The sequence below is a fragment of the Ictidomys tridecemlineatus genome, unplaced genomic scaffold, assembly GCF_052094955.1.
Source record: "Ictidomys tridecemlineatus isolate mIctTri1 unplaced genomic scaffold, mIctTri1.hap1 Scaffold_665, whole genome shotgun sequence".
Classification (NCBI taxonomy): domain Eukaryota; kingdom Metazoa; phylum Chordata; class Mammalia; order Rodentia; family Sciuridae; genus Ictidomys; species Ictidomys tridecemlineatus.
The window spans coordinates 158223-176452 of record NW_027524667.1 but is presented as its reverse complement, the minus strand read 5'-3'; the positions used below and the strand labels follow the sequence as shown (position 1 = coordinate 176452).

At 35.5% G+C, this 18230-nt stretch overlaps 1 long non-coding RNA gene across 2 annotated transcripts in view; it reads right to left on the bottom strand.

Moving 5' to 3' along the window:
* Positions 1 to 216: 216 nt before the first annotated feature.
* The window catches only part of LOC144374371 (uncharacterized), a 36976-nt gene continuing 18962 nt past the window's right edge, over positions 217 to 18230 (bottom strand). Inside the window, exons 6-10 of one of the 2 annotated variants that reach the window (XR_013433803.1) lie at positions 7992 to 8054; positions 3806 to 3874; positions 2960 to 3004; positions 1338 to 1383; positions 217 to 295 (exon numbers count right to left, since the gene is read on the bottom strand). This is a non-coding gene — a long non-coding RNA (uncharacterized LOC144374371). The remainder of the gene's footprint in view (positions 296 to 1337; positions 1384 to 2959; positions 3005 to 3805; positions 3875 to 7991; positions 8055 to 18230) is intronic. The other variant, XR_013433804.1, reaches the window with a different exon arrangement.

The window sequence follows — 18230 nt, the reverse complement described above, 5'->3', positions numbered from 1 at the left end:
GAAGGAAAAAAAAAAGAGAAAGAGAGATTTCAAATTCCTATGAAGTGAAGATTACTGAGGCCAGATACAGAAATGGGCTCAAGATGACAGGGAGCAGGTGTTCTTAAAGGAATGGAGTGCTCTGAGATTAAAGGGGTATGGGAGCTCATGCTGGTGTATGCTATATGGCATCCATCATTGTTCTCCTTGTGTCTCAGGGCAGGGAGCAGTCACTTGCCTGTAAGGCTTCATGGAGGTTGCCATTGTAGTCTATGATTTCAGTGGCTCCTTGATCTCCTTTTTGCCCAGGTGGACCCTATAACAAAAATGAATTGAGGAAACACCATGGGAGTTAGGCTGGTGTACAGGAGTATAGAAAACGCAGAAGCAAGGCTGGGGTTGTGGCTCAGTGGTAGAATGCTTGCCTAGCACATATAAGGGCCTGGGTTCGATCCTCAGCACCACATAAATATAAATAAAATAAAGGTATTTCATCCAACTAAAACTAAAAAATAAATATTAAAAAAAAACACAGAAGCAATATCTTGTGACTCTCTCTGACCATTGCTTCCTTGCCAGGACCCAAGTGCAAACCACTTCTAACTTCTTGTCTGTGGTAGGTAAAAGATTTTTGAAAGACCTATGATTTAAACTCTGAAATCATCTTCTGAACATTATAAAATACAGGCTAATCTGATGTGATTTACAAAATTTTATTAGCTTTATTCACATTTATTTTAAAAACTCCTATCTGCTTTCCACTCATCTATACCTGATAGATTATACCTTCTCATTTCTTAAGAAGATAGAATAATGTTCTATAGGAAATGCTTGGCTTTCCTAGTGGGAATAGAATCCCATGAAAACGAAGCCAAATAAGGAACAAAAAGAGATTTCTACTTGACTCATTATATCTGCTACATAATTTCCATTAGTCATGTCCTAATTCCCTGCCTGTTTTAAAAAATACTCTAAACAAATGGGCTATTGCTCTCTTTATGATCAGGTTAATTGAAACATGGGAAATTCTATTAGCTGTATAGCTGTGGGCTTGCTATTACTCCTTTGGCAGAGGGAAAGTGTTTTCCACCTTCTCAATAAAGCTTATTGCAACATGCTAGAATGCCCACACTCACTGCTTGTGCTAGAATGTCCACACTCATTGCTCCTGGAAACAAAAGTCAAAAATAAAGAGAAGGGGGCATGGAAGGCAGCAGGAATATTTAGAGTGGCCCTTCTCCAATGCTATTATTGGGCATTATTAGTCCAGATGGCACTCATAAGGTCACATACACACATACTACATCAAGTCTGAGTTTGTAGGGGACAAAAAAGTTGATATGAGAGGGTTCACTTACCCTTGGTCCCAGAGCTCCAGAGTCTCCTTTGTCACCACGGTCACCCCTTCCCAATTAAAAAAGAAAAAAGTTAATTAGTAGTAGGACCAATGGTTAGAAATTTCTCAAGTCTAAGGATGTATTTATACCATAGTGCATCCCTTTAAATATAAACTTCTGATGTGGAAAACAATAATAATCACCACCAATGCACCAGTGCAAATGCTTTTTTTTTTTAAGATGCACCTTGCAGGGCTGGGGTTGTAGCTCAGTGGCAAACTAATCTTCAGCACCACATAAAAATAAATAAATAAAGATATTGTGTGCATCTACAATTTAAAATATTTTAAAAATAAAAACATGCACCTTACAGGTAATCACAACTTCCCTTTCAGATAATTATTGTCTTGGAACAGTAGTATAGTTTATATAGTAACTCTGCCAGATGGAATCTACATAAACAAAGCAAGTGGTTTCTAAAGCACCCAAAGTCATACTAACTGAGTTATATTCTTTTTAGTTAGAGGGATTTGGGGCAAAGGGGAAAAAAGTCAAACAGTTATGTTGCCTGTTTTCAGAGAAGAAACATATAGATAATTGTGACAGAGAGGAACAGAGAGCTCATTATAGGGAGAATTATCAAGGTAGGGTCACAGACTACACCTCCTTTTGATGGTGGAGATCTAAGGCAAAGTTCATCTGTAGGTATAGGCATTTTAACCCTTGGTGCTGAAGTGGACAGAAGCCAGTGGGAACAGGTTGGCAGGGATGAAGGTCAGGGGCAGGGCAGTGCTTTCTCCCCGTCCCCCTTCAATCCAATATAAAAATCTCTGAAATTTTATTTATGATGTCAGAACTCCACTTGGGAAGACACTATGAATAGTCTAAGCCCTCAAAATTAGTCCAAACTGTAACTTTGGAAAAAACATTTCAAACTGTATGGATTTGAAGGTTCTTGAAAACAGCTTAAATTTAGAGACCTTTTCCTACATGGAATTCAAAACATTTTTGTCTTTCTACCTATCTCTATGAAATGGGTAAGAAAGGTAAGAAAGGAAAAGGATTATAAATTTACCCATCCACATAATGCTAATAACATCATTCATAATAATGTAATTTGTGTGAATGGAGAATTAATAATCTTTAATCTCTGCTTTCTTCATTTTGTACCCATTTTTCCATGTTATCAGCCAGTGGTACTTTAATTAACTGTTAATGACTCTGCCAACAGCACATATGTTCTTGCAGACAAGATAATGAACATGACAAAGAAAAGCAATTTAATTGGTGGGCAAATTTTAATGCAATGAAGGAAGTCACCTTATTTAAAGGCAAATTATAACTTGAATATTTATCATAAATATAGGCAGGAAGTGAAAAGTAAGATTATATGATTAAGTACTTTTCCCCCCAAAGAAGTGCTAAAAATAAAAGAAAATATAACTTATCAAAGAAAGACCTACAGCACAAGAACATACAAAAACAAAAAGATAAAATAATTTTTTGATATTATCATAGGGACAAAATTATTGCAATCTCTGTGTGTGAAATATTTTAATCTAAAACATGATTCTCCATGGAAAAGGCAAAAAGGACAGATCATGAGGCCTCAAGTTACATTAAAATGTTACCCAGTTACTGACCTTGGACCCCTTTGGGCCTCTAGTTCCTGATTCACCTTGTTTCCCCTATGACAGGAAAAGATGAAGATGAAAAGAGAAAATGACAGAGGAGATAAGAACAGGAAAAGGAAATTAGCAGTGACTCAGAATAACGAGGAAACAGGGAAACACTTTATTTTAACAGCTTCAATATGTATATGGCTGGTGAATACAATACTAAGCACACATATTATCACCGTATCATTAGTTCGCTCCCTGGTTTTTCCATCAGCCTTCATTCCATTATTACTCTGAAAACAGCCCTCCCCCATCAGTGGATGGGAAGAGTACTGTAAGTAATTCTCATTAGTCTCAACAATGCTCGTTTGCATAAATTTCCTTTTCATCAGAGAGTAAATCGTTTCCCATAGCTCTCAGATAGGTTATTAAAATAAAGTGTGGCCACATTAGTTTGCAGGAAGTTTAGATGAATCAAGATTGAACAGGTAAACAAATCCTTAGCTCTAATATTTTCAAGGTTTTACACTCCATCAAGTTACCATGGAAATGAACACAGCACTTACCAACAGAGATTTTTCTCAGTAGGTTTTAATACACATCAAGGGATAACAGGTTAATATGACAGTATTCTCCCTTTACACTTGAATGTATCATTAAATTTGTTCACTGAACTGAACAGAGTAAACAGGGAAAGTTGAATTATAAAATCCCTTTTGAAAACAAGCAATCAGTATACATTTCAATAAGTTATTTCTAATTTTAGCTGTTTTAATACCTGTTGAGGAATTTTCTACAAAATGTTCTACAGGCAAGTGGCAGGCATTCCTAAATCAAAGAGTATTCTCTTTCAATGTAAGCATAACTGACCTTTGGTCCAGGGGCTCCAGGATCCCCTCGCTCACCTCTTCCAGGAGGCCCTGCCTCCCCACGTTCACCCTGTAACAAATTAGAAGACAGGTAAATGACACGCCCAGATGGGTCAGTGTGGATACTAAATAAATTGAATAAAATAAAAATGAGCAGAGAGTCACCATTTACTTAACTATGTACTCAGCACTGTTCTCATCTCCTAACTGAATTATCTCATTTAATAATAAAAAACAATCGTGCTGGTTAATTTAAGTGTCTGGATTAAGGAATACCTAGAGATCTGGTAAAGCATTATTTCTGGGTGAGTCTGAGAAGGTTTCCAGAGGAGATTGGCATATAAGTCAGTGGACAGAGGGGGAAAGATCTACCTTCCATGTGGATGGCCATCATCAACTTGGCTGGGGGCTAGGCAAAACAAAAAGGCAAAATCTCCCGCTACCCCTCCTAGACCAAGGACACCCTTCTTTTCTTGCCCTTGGACATCAGAACTCCAGAGTTCAGCCTTCAGACTCCAGGGTATGTACCAGTATTCTCTGTGTTCTCAGGCCTGGAGCCTTAAAGAATCAAACAGTCAGCTGCCCTGGTTCTAAAGCACTTGGACTTGGACTGGGTCACAAGAATTGGCCTTTCTGGACTCCCTCCTGCCTGCTGATGGCCTATTGTGGGACTTCTTAGCCTCCTTATTACAGTAGTCCATTCCCCTAATAAATTCCTATCCCTCCATCTATCTTGGTTCTGTCTCTCGGGAGAACTCCAAACTAACATACAATTATGCAGCATTTCCATTACATAATCAAATGGCTAGGCAAATGCCTGTCAGATGTCTATGTTGTTAAATAGAAAGCCCTTTAAAGGGAATTGATAAAAGCTATCATCTATCTCAAGACAGGAATTGACATTAATTCTCATTCTGCAGTCACTTTTTAAGTATTATTGTCAAGAAGCATGACATAGTGGTTATTTCTCAGGCTTTGTAACATGCAAGATTTTAATTCTCTGTCATTTGCCAACTTGGTGTTCTGGGACAAGGTTGTTAAATTCTTCAGGCCTCAGTTACCATGATCTCAAAATTTCAGAATGGTGTAAGACAGAAGAATTTTAGCTTTTTCAAATATTAGTAGCTCTGTGAAGTCTAAAGATGCTTATTGTCCTCTAGGAGACAGTGACCTAATTAGACAAGATCCACAAGAACAAACCCATTAATAATTAAGGAGTAATACAAGGCTCTATGTGACAGAAGAGGAAACATCACTGAACCTTAGTTGACTGGCTCTCTGGAGGTAAGACTCAAATCACATCCTAAAAGGTCAATAGGGCTTACTCTATAACCACTGATGAGGGCAGGAACTGCACAAAATACTTTACATGCATTAACCTGTTTAATTCTCAAGACAAACAAGACAGATATTCACATTCAACAGACAAAGAAACAAAAAATGAGAGCTGTTGCCCAAAGTAATAAAGCTGTTAAAGAAGAAGAGCTGAAATTTAAAACTGATTACGCTCAATCTTCAATTTTTGCATAATTGTATACCAATTTTTATATATTCTCTAATCATTTTCATAAGATAAATTACTAGTTGGGGAAATCCTGGGTTAAAAATATGAATGTTTTTAAGTCTTGCCAAAGATGGTGCCATTTTATGTTTGCTAGAGACTGTTTTGTTTCCTACAAGATGGGTAGAATTTCAATAATCAGACTTGGAAATCAGAGAGTGGATGGTGTGTTATGGAAGAGTTGCCTTCCTCACTGAAGAAACTGATTCATTTTGGAAAGGATAAGAAAGAAGGATTGACAGGGCTTCAAATTCAGAAATCCTTTTCTGCATCATGCCCACTTTGGGAAGCCTTTGTGGTTTTGCAGGTGATGTGAGGCAGGAATGCAAGACTCAGTAGGTGTCTGAGCAGCAACAGAGGAGGGTGTGAAGATGGGAGGCTGAGAAAAAGGCCACAGGGGCTTGCCTGGACACAGAAGATACCAAAGATGGTCCAGAAGCCAAGGGACTTCCTTCTGTTTTTCTCTTTTTGATCCCTCTGTAATAGAGTGAGACTGAAGGACTTCTCTTAGCATATGGAATTTTTATTTTTTTAAATGGCAGTATTTGATATTTCTCAATATTTTACTTTAAAAATTACAGAATAACTCTTTTAAAAATTAACTATAAGATTATCTTAGGGAAAAATAAAAACCTAAAAAAAATCAATGCATTTGCAGTTTCCTATGGTAGTGAAGCCTACATATCTTTACATGGAATCACTTTTTTTTTCTTTTTTTTCTTTTTTAAATCACAATGCCCCTAACTAGTTTCCCATCATTGCCTGAAATACTATTTGTTTGTTTATTTCTTTTTCTACTTCTGCCCCCTTCCTCACCCACAGTGGATGCAAGCTTTAGAAGGGGAGAGTATGTTTTTGTTGCATTGACTCCTCTTTCTCAATACCAAAAAAACAAACAAACAAAAAATTCTGGAAAAACTTCACTGACTTAATAAATACACGATCTTACTCAGAGTATTCTAAAATAGTCACTATGATTTCTCTTTGCTGGTGTTTGGAGTAAAAAATGCGATCTTATTTTATTTTTTAAGTCTGAATCCAGACTGGCTGTAAGAGTAGAAAAGAGTACTGTTGGATTGAGATTTTAACATAATCATGACTCTTACCCTTGATATTGAGCTCAAGACAGGCATTTCAGTTGTCAATTAACTTCAAAATATTTCTAATGAAAGAAATTTCCTATCCACAGCTCTGCTTGTGAACCCAAACAAGGACAGCACATTCTTTTACTTGGGGTTCAGAGTAGTATCTGTCATGAAGTATATGGTCTATAGAATCATGCTAGGTTCTTCATGTCTGGATCTTTTTTTTTTAAATTTGAAACTGTAGAGTAATTTATGATCAGTTAAGTAAAGAAGAGATACTTAGAGATCGACTCCACTCTCTACTGCCTGGGTTTCTTTAATTTTCTCATGTATATAAACAAAGTGCACCAGCACTTACAGATGCAGTCCATTCTGGTTTTCTCCTACAGTGACCAGCCCTCCTCTGTGTGTGTCCTGCTCATCTTCAAGGCTGCTTCCTTTCCTCCCCTAACACACAGCAGTTCTTAGATCAAAAGGGAATGCTTATTATTCTCTTGCTTTCTCTCTTTTTCTTCAGAAAGGCTTTTCTTGTGTGAATCTGTTCAGGCTAAAACAGGCATTCCTCATACTTCACTAATAAGCCTTACAGCTCATTATGTGGCAAAAAAATTTCTTAAGAAAATAACAATTTTGCATAATTCCACTGAGTTTCAGACCCCCTTTGGCCACATATAGTTTCCATGTATGAGGATTAGAGTTATTTTTACTTGACCAGCGGAAATGAGGACTAGTCCTGTCAGAACAGACCATGAACATATTTCTTTAACTCTTGGAAATCATCCCTGGCTTACTTCTGGGGAACACAATATGCATTGAGGCAAAGACTATATAAAAGTGGTATAAAAATAAAAGAATGTAGTTTGATGTCATTTCCCACCTCCCTTTTGATTCATGGGTCTGTCATGAGTCCAGTTCTATCATCAGAGCTGAACTTTTTTTCATGTCTTACTGGGTAGATAAAGAGAATCCTGGGTCTGATTGTCTCTGCAGCACCATATAAACCTTTTGATTTTTAGAGTCCTGTCTATGGATGCCATGTCAAGGAGCATGAGATGGTTTTCATTACAGAATATTTCTGCAGTTATCATTCAGGGTGGAGCCTTTTGGGAAAAAAGCACTTAGAAATCTATATGACATCTGTACTTGCCTCTGAAATCTAGGGAGTGATGGTAATAGTAATAATGTTTGATTTACAAGTGTATCCTAAAGTGGGTGATAAGCAGCAGGAGTTAATGAGTTATCTCCCTCCTCTTCACAGTTCCTCTACTGTTCCATAAGGCCAGAAGGTTAATAGCATCATAACAATTTAGGAGGGATCTGGAGGACAAGTTAACAATACATTCCACAAGTCTGTTGTCTTGCTTAAGGGTTTCTAGAATTAACTTTCCTTTGCTCTATTTAGTAATGGTGATCTCTCTAGAAGTGCCATTAATGGCACATTAGACTGCTTTATTTCTTAAGACAGAAATATCTGGTCACCTCTTTCAACAAGTATGACAAAAATTTAAAAAAAAAGCAGCAGAAGAAAAGACTCCACTTACTTTTGTTCCTGGTAATACTGGTAAGCCTGGTTCCCCCTGAGGACCAATGAAACCTGGTTCTCCCTTTGAAAAGATGGGCATACAAGATCATTGTTAATTTGACAGTAAATAAAGCTAAATTCATTTCCTCCCTTTGGTATCCTTGAAAGTATACCACAGTTTTGCTGAGATAAAGTTACTGTCTATAAAATTAATCAGAACTGGTTTTAATCTAATGAAAACTCTTTGAGAAATATTCTGGAAAATTAGATCAATTGTTTCACCTTTTATTTTCCCTCATCTCTTTTCCAATGTTTTTTTTTTTTAATCACTTACCAAATTAAGACCTGTTGTGATTCGGTGGATGTGGTAGGTGTCCTCTAAGATGGGCTTCATTGATCCTACTCCTGTGTATCTGCCCTTGTGTAATTCCCTCCCCTTGAGTATGACCAGATTTACTGACTCACAGCTATGAACATGAAGAAGTGATGGGATAGTATAAGCTGTAAAAAGACAGAGGTGGCTTCCACTTGGGGAACCTCTCTTGTTTTTTCTCACTTGGATCTCTTGCTTTGGGGAAGGAAGCTACCTTATTGTGAGCAGCCCTTTAGAGAGGCCCACACTATAGAATGACACCAGCCAACAACCACACATGCGAATTTGGTCGAGGATGCCCCAGCCTTGTAGAATATTCTGTAAGACACAGTCTTGCTGACTACTTCACTGCAACTTCACAGTGAGCCAAAGACATCTAGCCGTTCTGTGCTTGAATTATAGTCCCTCAGAAACTGTGAGATAATTAATATACATTGTTTTAAAGTACTAAATTTTAGGGTAAGAAGGTAGGCAGCAATATACAACTGTCATGATATATATAGCTAGGGAAGAGACTCAGGAATGGAGAGCACGAAAGATAAAAATCTTCCTTGTCATAGCGACAGAATCATTATTTCCATCATCTGTAGAAACTCCAGTTGTGGTGTAATTGGACCTACATTTAGTCCTGGACCCCAACTCTAGGCACAGATCTCTTAAATATTCTGTGAATATTTAAGAATATTCTGTGGATATTCTTAATGATAGAGGCAAGGGACATTTGTTACTCTTAACAGTCTCTTCCAACTATACCTGATTTTATGCAAATGAGATGACTCTTGTTGGGCCCCTAATTAGCTTCAAGATGGAGATTTGACTGCCAGAGGAACCAACCCTGTGATTAGAGGGTTGGAACTTACTGCTGTACCTCCTGATCTCCATCAGGGGCAGATGTCTGGAGATTGAGTTCAATCACCAAAGGCCAGTGACTTCATAGATCATGCCCATTTAATGGAAGCTCATTAAAACCCCCAAACAGCAGGGACCTAAGAGCTTCCAAGCTGGTGAACACATTTAATGCCAGGAGGGTAGACCATTCCAACTCCACAGGGAAGAGGCTTTTTGAGCTCAGGACTCTTCTAGATCTTGCTTCTGTACTATTCACCTGGCTATTCCTTTTACCCTTTATAATAAACTGAAATAGTAAGTATAGCATTTTCCCCAGTTCTGTGAGTCATTCTAGCAAATTAGCAAAACTGAATGGGGTATTGTGAGAACCTGTAAGTTTGCAGTAAGTCAGATGTAAGTGCCAGTAACCTGGGAATTTCATACCTGTTACTGGCAAAGGGAAATGAGGTCACTCTTGTGGGACTGAGTCCTTAGATGTGTGGGGTCTGGTACTAATTAGAGTAGTGTCAAAATAGGATCAAATTGTTCATGTCAGAAAGCTGGAAAACTGGTGTTGGAAAAGACACCACATATTTGGTGTCAAAAATTAGAAGAAGAACAATAACAAAAACCTGAACCAGTATTCACATTGTCTTGAATAAATATTAAGTTTTATTTTCTTTTTAACTATGAAAGCTCAAGGTCCAACTACCTAAAACCTATACCAAAAATTTCAAGCAAACCTATAATGGCTTTGTTCCCATATTTACTCCCTGCCCCTTGGATTTGTTCTGGAATAGTTGTTCATGTTGTTTGATACACTTGATGTTTTCCTAATGCAGCAATATTTCAACCTTGATCTTATGATACTTGGAGCTAAGCATAAAAGTACTGAGAGGATGTTCTAGAAGACATGTTAAAATGTTATGTAATATATTTCAAACAAGTAAATTTTAAAATCTACTGTGCAAAATGTGGGGTACTGGGTGGGGAACAAAGGCTATCATGCCACAAAATGCATGTTGATACACAGCTCAAACAGATTTATTCTGACCTAGGTGCTCCTGGTACTAATCTAAGAAAATTAGGTGGAACACTAATGTTTTAGGTTTATTGCCTACAAACCTTTTACAACTACTCTACGTATCCCATTGTCTTCCATCTAATGGAATGGAGAACTAGAACAAATCATTTTGGGTGGATCTCTTCATAGTTCAAAATAAAAATATAAACTCTATTCAGAAAAAAATAAATGATTACCATTATACTTCTATTAAGAGAGTTTAGCTTATTTCACAAACAAAAAACAATACATGCATTTAAAAGTAAAATATTTCTAATAAAATGATATATACAAATAAATATTCCCTCGTTTTCTAAAAAAATGCTCACTGAAGTCCACAATAAATTCATTAATAAAGACTTACTGTCATGAACATGTGATACAATCTAATAGGTTGAAAATTATACACTCTAATAGGTTGAAAATTTCAGATTAGAAGGGAACCTTACATATCTTCAAGGAGAAATAAAATGATCTGTTTAGCATATCAAATAGTTGTAGCCCCCTTAACACATACTAATAGAAAAGAAGAAGAAAAGTAAATGCTGTGGAAACATATTTCTCATTTAGGTTAGTGTTTAGTTTATAAAAAGGTGAAGCATGCAGTTACATAATTCACAAATAAGTAAGGCTTTGTGACCTCAGTGTTCTGAGACAAGTGTTTTTTCATCATTTTTGGAAACAGAACATATATTAAATTTTTCTTAGAATATAAAAAATTCCTATAAATAGAATGTTCAGGAGTAAATTTTTATTTCAAGATATAAAATTAGAATGCATTTGATAGTACTGACGATTTTATCACTATTAATATTTGCTAATTTTATAGGCTTTGATTATGACCATTTTTATCTGATCATTCCATATTGATATATTCTGAGATTCATATTCTTATATTACTTTATTCAAGGAGTCAAATAGCATACTTTTAGGATCTCAGTTTTAAGTCCAGTTATTTCCAGAGCTTTAAGTCACTTTAAGGACATACCCTCCATTTTCTCTGTGTCTTGGGGGGACAGGAAGGAGCTAATTATTGGTATCTTTTTCTCTCTCAGGCTTCAAAACCAGTTATTAATGTAAACATGGCATGAGTATGTCTACTTGTGATCTTGAGATATTTGGACTATTTCTTATCTCCCTAAACTTATAGCAGAGGTTCTCAAAGTATGCTCTGGACCTTTTCAGGGAATCCTAAAGGTCAAACTATTTTCATAATAGTACAAAGACATCATTTGCTTTTCTATTTTCATTCCCTTATGAATGCAAATTATGAAAATTTCATGATATGGTTTTATATTTTATACTGCACTTAATGTTTAAGAAACTGTCACTATGAAGTTTGGAAGTAGCAAAGAATATCAACAGTAATCTAATAGGCTATTGAAATAACCTTCTTGTGTCCAATTACATATCACTATGAGGCTGTTTTTTCTTCATATACATCAGCCAGAACAGCTAACTGAACAGACTGACTTTAGAAGCAGATGTGAGATTCCATGAAGCCAGACAGTCCCCCTCAAAAAAAAGCATACCAACATTATTCTCCTTAAGAAACATTTTTCAGTCTCATTTTGAAAAATTCTGCTATATTTAATAAAATGTTATTTAATATAATAAAATTTTCTAACAGAAATTCAATAAATAAAACCTACCTAAACAAAAGCTCTTTAGCAGAGTACAGGGGTTCTCAGACTGAGTGTTTGAGAACTGTAGGTGCAGAAGTGGAGCGTAGAGATGAAGTCTGACGTTTGCAAACTGGAGTCTTTGAAGCCAAGAAATGGAAGATTCTGGCTTCACCAAAGGGTGCTTAGTCAAGACTTACTGTAGGATAATGTGAGCACAACACAGCATCCTCCCCAGAATAAAGTGCACATCATATACCTATTATTTTTTTTCTTTATGGGCCCAAATATGTTAGTTATCATTAATATTAGCTAATATTCCAACATTTATGTATCCTAACTGGTACATCACCTAAAAGTAATCTCTTAACACCTTCAACCATACTAGGAACATGCTCAATACCTCTTCAATTTCTTTCAAGAAGTAATCCTAAATTTTCTCATGTGAACATATCATTTTATGAGACAGAACCCACCTGCCAAGGCATTTAAGATTGCAAAACCAAAAGAAGTTTAAAACATATCAGAACCATGTAAGGTAGAAGAGACAGGTTTACTAAGAGTGAGTTGTCTTTCTTTTAATACAGGAGGATAAGAATCATACCCATTGAATTTCCCTAAATAAATGTAATCCTTTCAAACAAATCTTGTTCCTTTGTGGAGGAGTGATGTATAGTGTAAATGTTCTAGAATTTCCTAAACTCTCTAGAGAAGGACAATGACAATCTAAAATTATGTAAATACTTTCTTGTGATATAAAAATTAAGCAAATGACTCTTCTGCTCTAGTCACAATTCCTAATTTGCAGGATAGACAAAGGAGAAGGTCATGGGAAAAAATAAGAAGCTGAAATGATTCAAAGTCATAGCACTTTGGAATAATCATATTTAGAGAAAAATCAGAATATACCAGAACAATATTACATACATGTCTGCAGAGCAACAAACAAGAAAAATAACAATTTATACTGGAATATATAATGATTCTAAAAGCTGTTTTGCATATTTAATCTCATTGAATGAATACAAAATAGAAGAATGCTAAATTGAAACTTATTCACATGTATTCATCTGAGTAGACAAAGTGGGGAGAATACAACAGAGGAAATCCGAACTATAATGGAATTAAACTCTGACATTACTTTTAATGAAGAAAAATATAAATTAGAGGGTTTTTCAAACTAGGCAATTGCTGAATTAGAAAATCCAATTTCTAATTTCACTTAATCATTTTAGGAATAACATAGGACCTTAAAGTGAAGATCCTCTGAAGAGGACAGGGGCTGGCAATCTTAATTAGGGAAGTATAGACTTAAACAGCAAACAGTAAGCACAACAGCTCGACCATTAAAATAAAACAACTGAATATGATATTTTCTGAAATTATTAATTTTTTAAGTTAATGAACTCTTAGTGCTTTTTCTTTTTAAAAAGAAAATAACAAAAATGTTCAAGATAAATGGGGGAAAGGCAGAGGTTTTAAACATCTGGCCTGTTATGCATACCAGGGTTACAATAAACAGCATCAGAATAAGCAGGGTACCAATTTTTTCAGAGCCTCTTTAATCTATTTCCCTCTAGCTTCACACAGAGAGGTATATGTGTTTATAAATAGAAATATGATTACAGACATCATATTTGTTGCACTTTTTTCCATCTTTCTATAAACTCATCCTCTCACATTAGGCAGCATTGGAGGTTTTTACTTTTGCTACTAGTGAGATTAACAAGAGGACGAGGTCTATTCTTACACTGGTGATGCTGACTGCGTGTGGAGGGGAATGGAAGAGTGAAGGAAACCGAATTCAAAGTCTTTGCTTGCAAACTTCACATCCAACTAAAAGGGGAGAGAACAGAAAAAAGAGGGGAGAAGGAAGAGGAGAAGGAGCAGTGGAGGAATATAGGGAAGGGAGGTGAAAGAGGAGAAGAGGGGGGAGAAGAAGTGGAAAGGAACTTCTCCATCTTAAGGATTCCTGTTCCTCTCTCCATTACCATAACCATGGAATCCAGATTTAATCTGCTTCCTTTTTATGTTGCTGTTTTATGGTCCAGGAAAAGTCCAGTTGAATTTATTCTTGGAGCAAACAAAAATATAAACAATATATTATCTAACTCTAAGTAAGCAGAGAACTGATTTAACCAAACTGGGAATAAAAGATATACATTATTTATCAGAACCATTAACACAACTAAAATTTTAATTCCTAAGCCACAATGAACAGATGATACTCTGTTCTGCTACTTCAGCCACATGTTAACAGATAACTAAGTGACTCTCAGAGAATCAGAAATCTCAGTTCTGCTGGTTTTAGTGCAATGGGACTAATATGGCAGGAAATTCCAAATAAAAGAAAATTTGGTCTAACTTTCTGTCTTGTTCTGGATATTGCACCTAATTTCTTCTCGAGTTATTTCATGAGTTTTTATCTATCAATCACTTAAAAAAAATAGGTCTCAGTACCAAGATTAGCATACTTCCTTGGGCTGAGCAGGTAGAAAAGATGAATAATGAGGTAGCTATGATTTTGGCATCTAAACTGGTGTTAAGGTAGAGCAGAGGAAATGCTCTTAACTTAGGCTGATGCACAACAGAGGCCTGATAGTCAACTGTTGGGAGTAGCAGCAAGAAATAGGATGATTTGACACAGGGTGTTAATTTGAATCAAGTCTAATTTTAATAGCCAAGATGTGTAAAAATACCAAACCAAGTCTAAAAAACAAAACAAAACACAACAACAACCTAAAACATTAGTGAAATTAGAGATGCCTCTTCATGTGACCAATCATGGAAGGCCTATTGGTTTCACACTGGTCTTATCAACTACAGCTAACCAACTGGGCAGCCACTACTTTCACCTTGTAGTATTAAACTCAGTGAATGTAAGTCACAGTAACTAATATGTACCGTATTTTAAAAATCATTCTATGTCCATACCAAAAAATAGTTTCATTGTGAGTTAGGGTATTTCATTAGGGTATATCTCTGTTTCTGTCTCCCTTTTCTTTTATTAGTTGATAATATGTACACATAGAAAGCTACAAGAAGAATTTACCATATCCATCAAAAAATATTATTTTTTAACCTGTCTGAAAAATTCTGTAATATACCAGCTTAAATCAAGACATATTTTCCATGATATTTATTATTTCCAAGCAGATCCAACTTTATTTTCATTGCCCAAAAAATAGTACAACGGGGCTTGACATATATGTACTGAGTTGCCTGGGTGCTAAAAGCATCACCAATAATTTTGATTAATGTGTCTTGACACTGAATGCATTAACCAAACAATAGTCTTCTTGCTTAAAGGCTAATTAGAATTCAAGTCAGCATGATACCTGCTTGTGAGGATTACAGCAATAACATTTGTTGTAATAAGAACCTCTAGGCATCCAGTTGGAGTAATGATTGATTTATAAAATTATTGAGAAAAAAATGAGGAAGTAGAATCTGTCCTTAAAATACTTATTTCCCTTAAGGATCAAATTTGAGTATAAATTAAAACATCCTGGTGGCTTTGTCAGAAATGAACTATAATAGCATATTTATTTAAAACCCAGAAAATATAACTTTTTGTTTCTTAAAACAGGATTACATCATGAAAGCACATTCAGTGTGTTTAGTGAAGGTTTCATTATGCTGCTAAAAATCTCTGATTTCTGGTTGAATGAGTTTCCTAATTGGACTCTAAATTACTCAACTTCTCAGATGAACTTTGTGCAAGCAGAAAGTAATTGTAAGTAGCAATAACTCAATGTTATTATTTTAACTAGTATTCTTTTTCTTTTTTTTCTCTTCTAGGAATTCACTCCATATCCTATAGAACTTTCAAAATTTTCCTCTGCTATTTTTTAATGTTTTAAAGGAAGGATCCTTGCCTTCAGTGGATTTAGAAAATACATTTCTGTTTAGATTACTGAGCACTATACTTAAGAATGCCAAAGTGAATGTTTCTGCCACCTGTCAAAGTTAGATTTCATATGCTTTCATGTCAAAGTTGATTTCATATGACATGGTATAAAGAGTTAGTGACTGTCTCAGACCCCCCCCGCCCCCAGTCCTCAAGGTCTTGATCTAAATGTCAAATTGTCACTGATGTGGAAGCCAGAGTAAAACCATCAAGCTTAGAGGGCTGATACACTGTAAAAATTTCATTGCCACTAAATGATTTGTTTTTCTGATTTGATGTCATTTTAAAAAATGTATTATATCTCCCTTGCCATATATATGTATATGTATATGTATATGTATATATATATAATTTTCCCCCATAATTGACTTCCTGGGTGAGATAAACTGGTAGTATATGCTGAAAGAAAAAAAGTAAGCATAGAAAATCAGTATTTGTGAACAATACCTTGGGTTGAGCATCACTGAAGTATTTTCATCATTACAGTATGTGTCAAGTTTTACATTTGCTCTACCTGTGAACAGTGTCAGAGGGGAACTTTGATAGTGTCATGTCTTATCCCTTGAGTCATGTGCCCTTTTGTTCCTTATTTCTAGAATACACTTCACTAATAGGAAAGGGTAGTGGTATGACATCATGTGTTAGTAGAAATTGTGTGTCTTACTGCTCTGAAGGTCATGTTAACCTATCACTGCAAAGGAGTTTTCAGTTTACATCTATTAGCATAGAATATAAATGGCTGTATATTCTATAGGTTAATATTATTCACACGATAAAATATCATATAGAACAGATAGATACACAGTCATTGTTCCCCATTTCCCCAAGAAAAATAACAATAGCCAACATTTATATTGCATTCACTATGTGCTTGGTGATACTTTCAGAGCTGTACATATATTAATTCATTTAATTCTCACAGTTTTCTGTATTGTCATCAATGATGATTTGCATCTTAAAAGGAAATGTAAAGCTTAGAGAGATTACAGAACTTTCCCCAGATCATACACTGGTAAGGGGGAGAACCAGGATCTGCACACTGGTTGTTTGTTCTGAAGTTGCTGGTCTATACTACTTAAGTACTGGAGAAATGTAACCATATGAAGGGGTGAGCCATGTATTTACATGAAAAAAAAATATGTGTAGGGAATGAAACAAAAACTTTGGTATTTAGAATCTTATCCTTTGATATTTGAAAAGCTAGTGATACTAAATTTTACCCTTTAAAATATTTGAAGACTTTTTCATACAACTAATTTTCTGAGCTCAAGTCTTATTCCAGAAGATAGATGTGTGCATGGTACATTGTACTTAATTTAATTTTCCCAGCTGAACATCTTGACACTATATGAACCATGAATGCATGAAATAGGAATTCCAAATGTCTTCCACATGGTAAGAAGACTTTCAAATACTTGTACAGGAAGCTTAAGAGAAGTTGGAAATTAAGTTACGCCTGCTCTTAGTGACTTTTACACTGTATGCCTATGATGTTAGCACTTTCCTCTGAGTGGGACCTTGAGGTGATAGATGGATGAGTCTGCTGTCTGTATTTAGGTACTTTGCTCATTTCCTGAGAGCTGTGGAAGGCATGTGGATGCTCATTAAGTTTCCAAACATTCCCCGAGAGCAACAGGTGGTGAATCAAAGCTTCTCTGGTATGTCATGGCTGGTTTCCTCAATGTCTTAGAAATAACGGATGGCATTTACATGCCCTCTGTAGTACAAGCAGATAAGGAGATGAATAGCAACAGGAAGTATTTCCAAAGCATAAATAAACACACAAGTCTAGCAAGATTATGACTAATGTTCCTGCTACCACACATTCTATATCCATACATAATGGTTTCATCTTTGAAATCCTCTTACTCTTTTAAACTATGAAATCATGGTTAACTGTTCTAATTAGGGGTAAGGTAAATTAAAAGAATAAAGAACAGCCCAAGTTAATGAAACTGTATCATAAGATTATACTTTTTAAATTCAACATTTATTAATATCTAGTAAATACTAATGACCTTAATGTGTTCTTAAAGTGTCTACTTTTCAAAATTACTTATTTACACTTGGCACTTACTACATTTTAAGGCAAGCATACCTCTCATTTGAATTAGAGGGAGAAGACAAAATTATTAAAACAGAAACAGAACCTGGGATTTAAATCAAACACGGAATAGTCACCCAAATGGTACTTGATAAATACATTTAAAAAAATCTCTAGTGAATAATAAAAAGAGTTTTTGTTGAGTAATAGCTTCTTACTATAGTTACTAGCAAGGGATAGAAAAACAAAGAAAATATCAGAATTAGTATGGCTAGCAATTTCCTGTGACCTTGTAAATGCAATTTACTGGAGGTAGCAAATCACCAACTACCATCCCAATCTGAAAAAGTTCAAAACATTCATACTAGTCTTCAAATGACTAGGAAAATGCCAAAGGTCCATTGGAATATGGTTCATG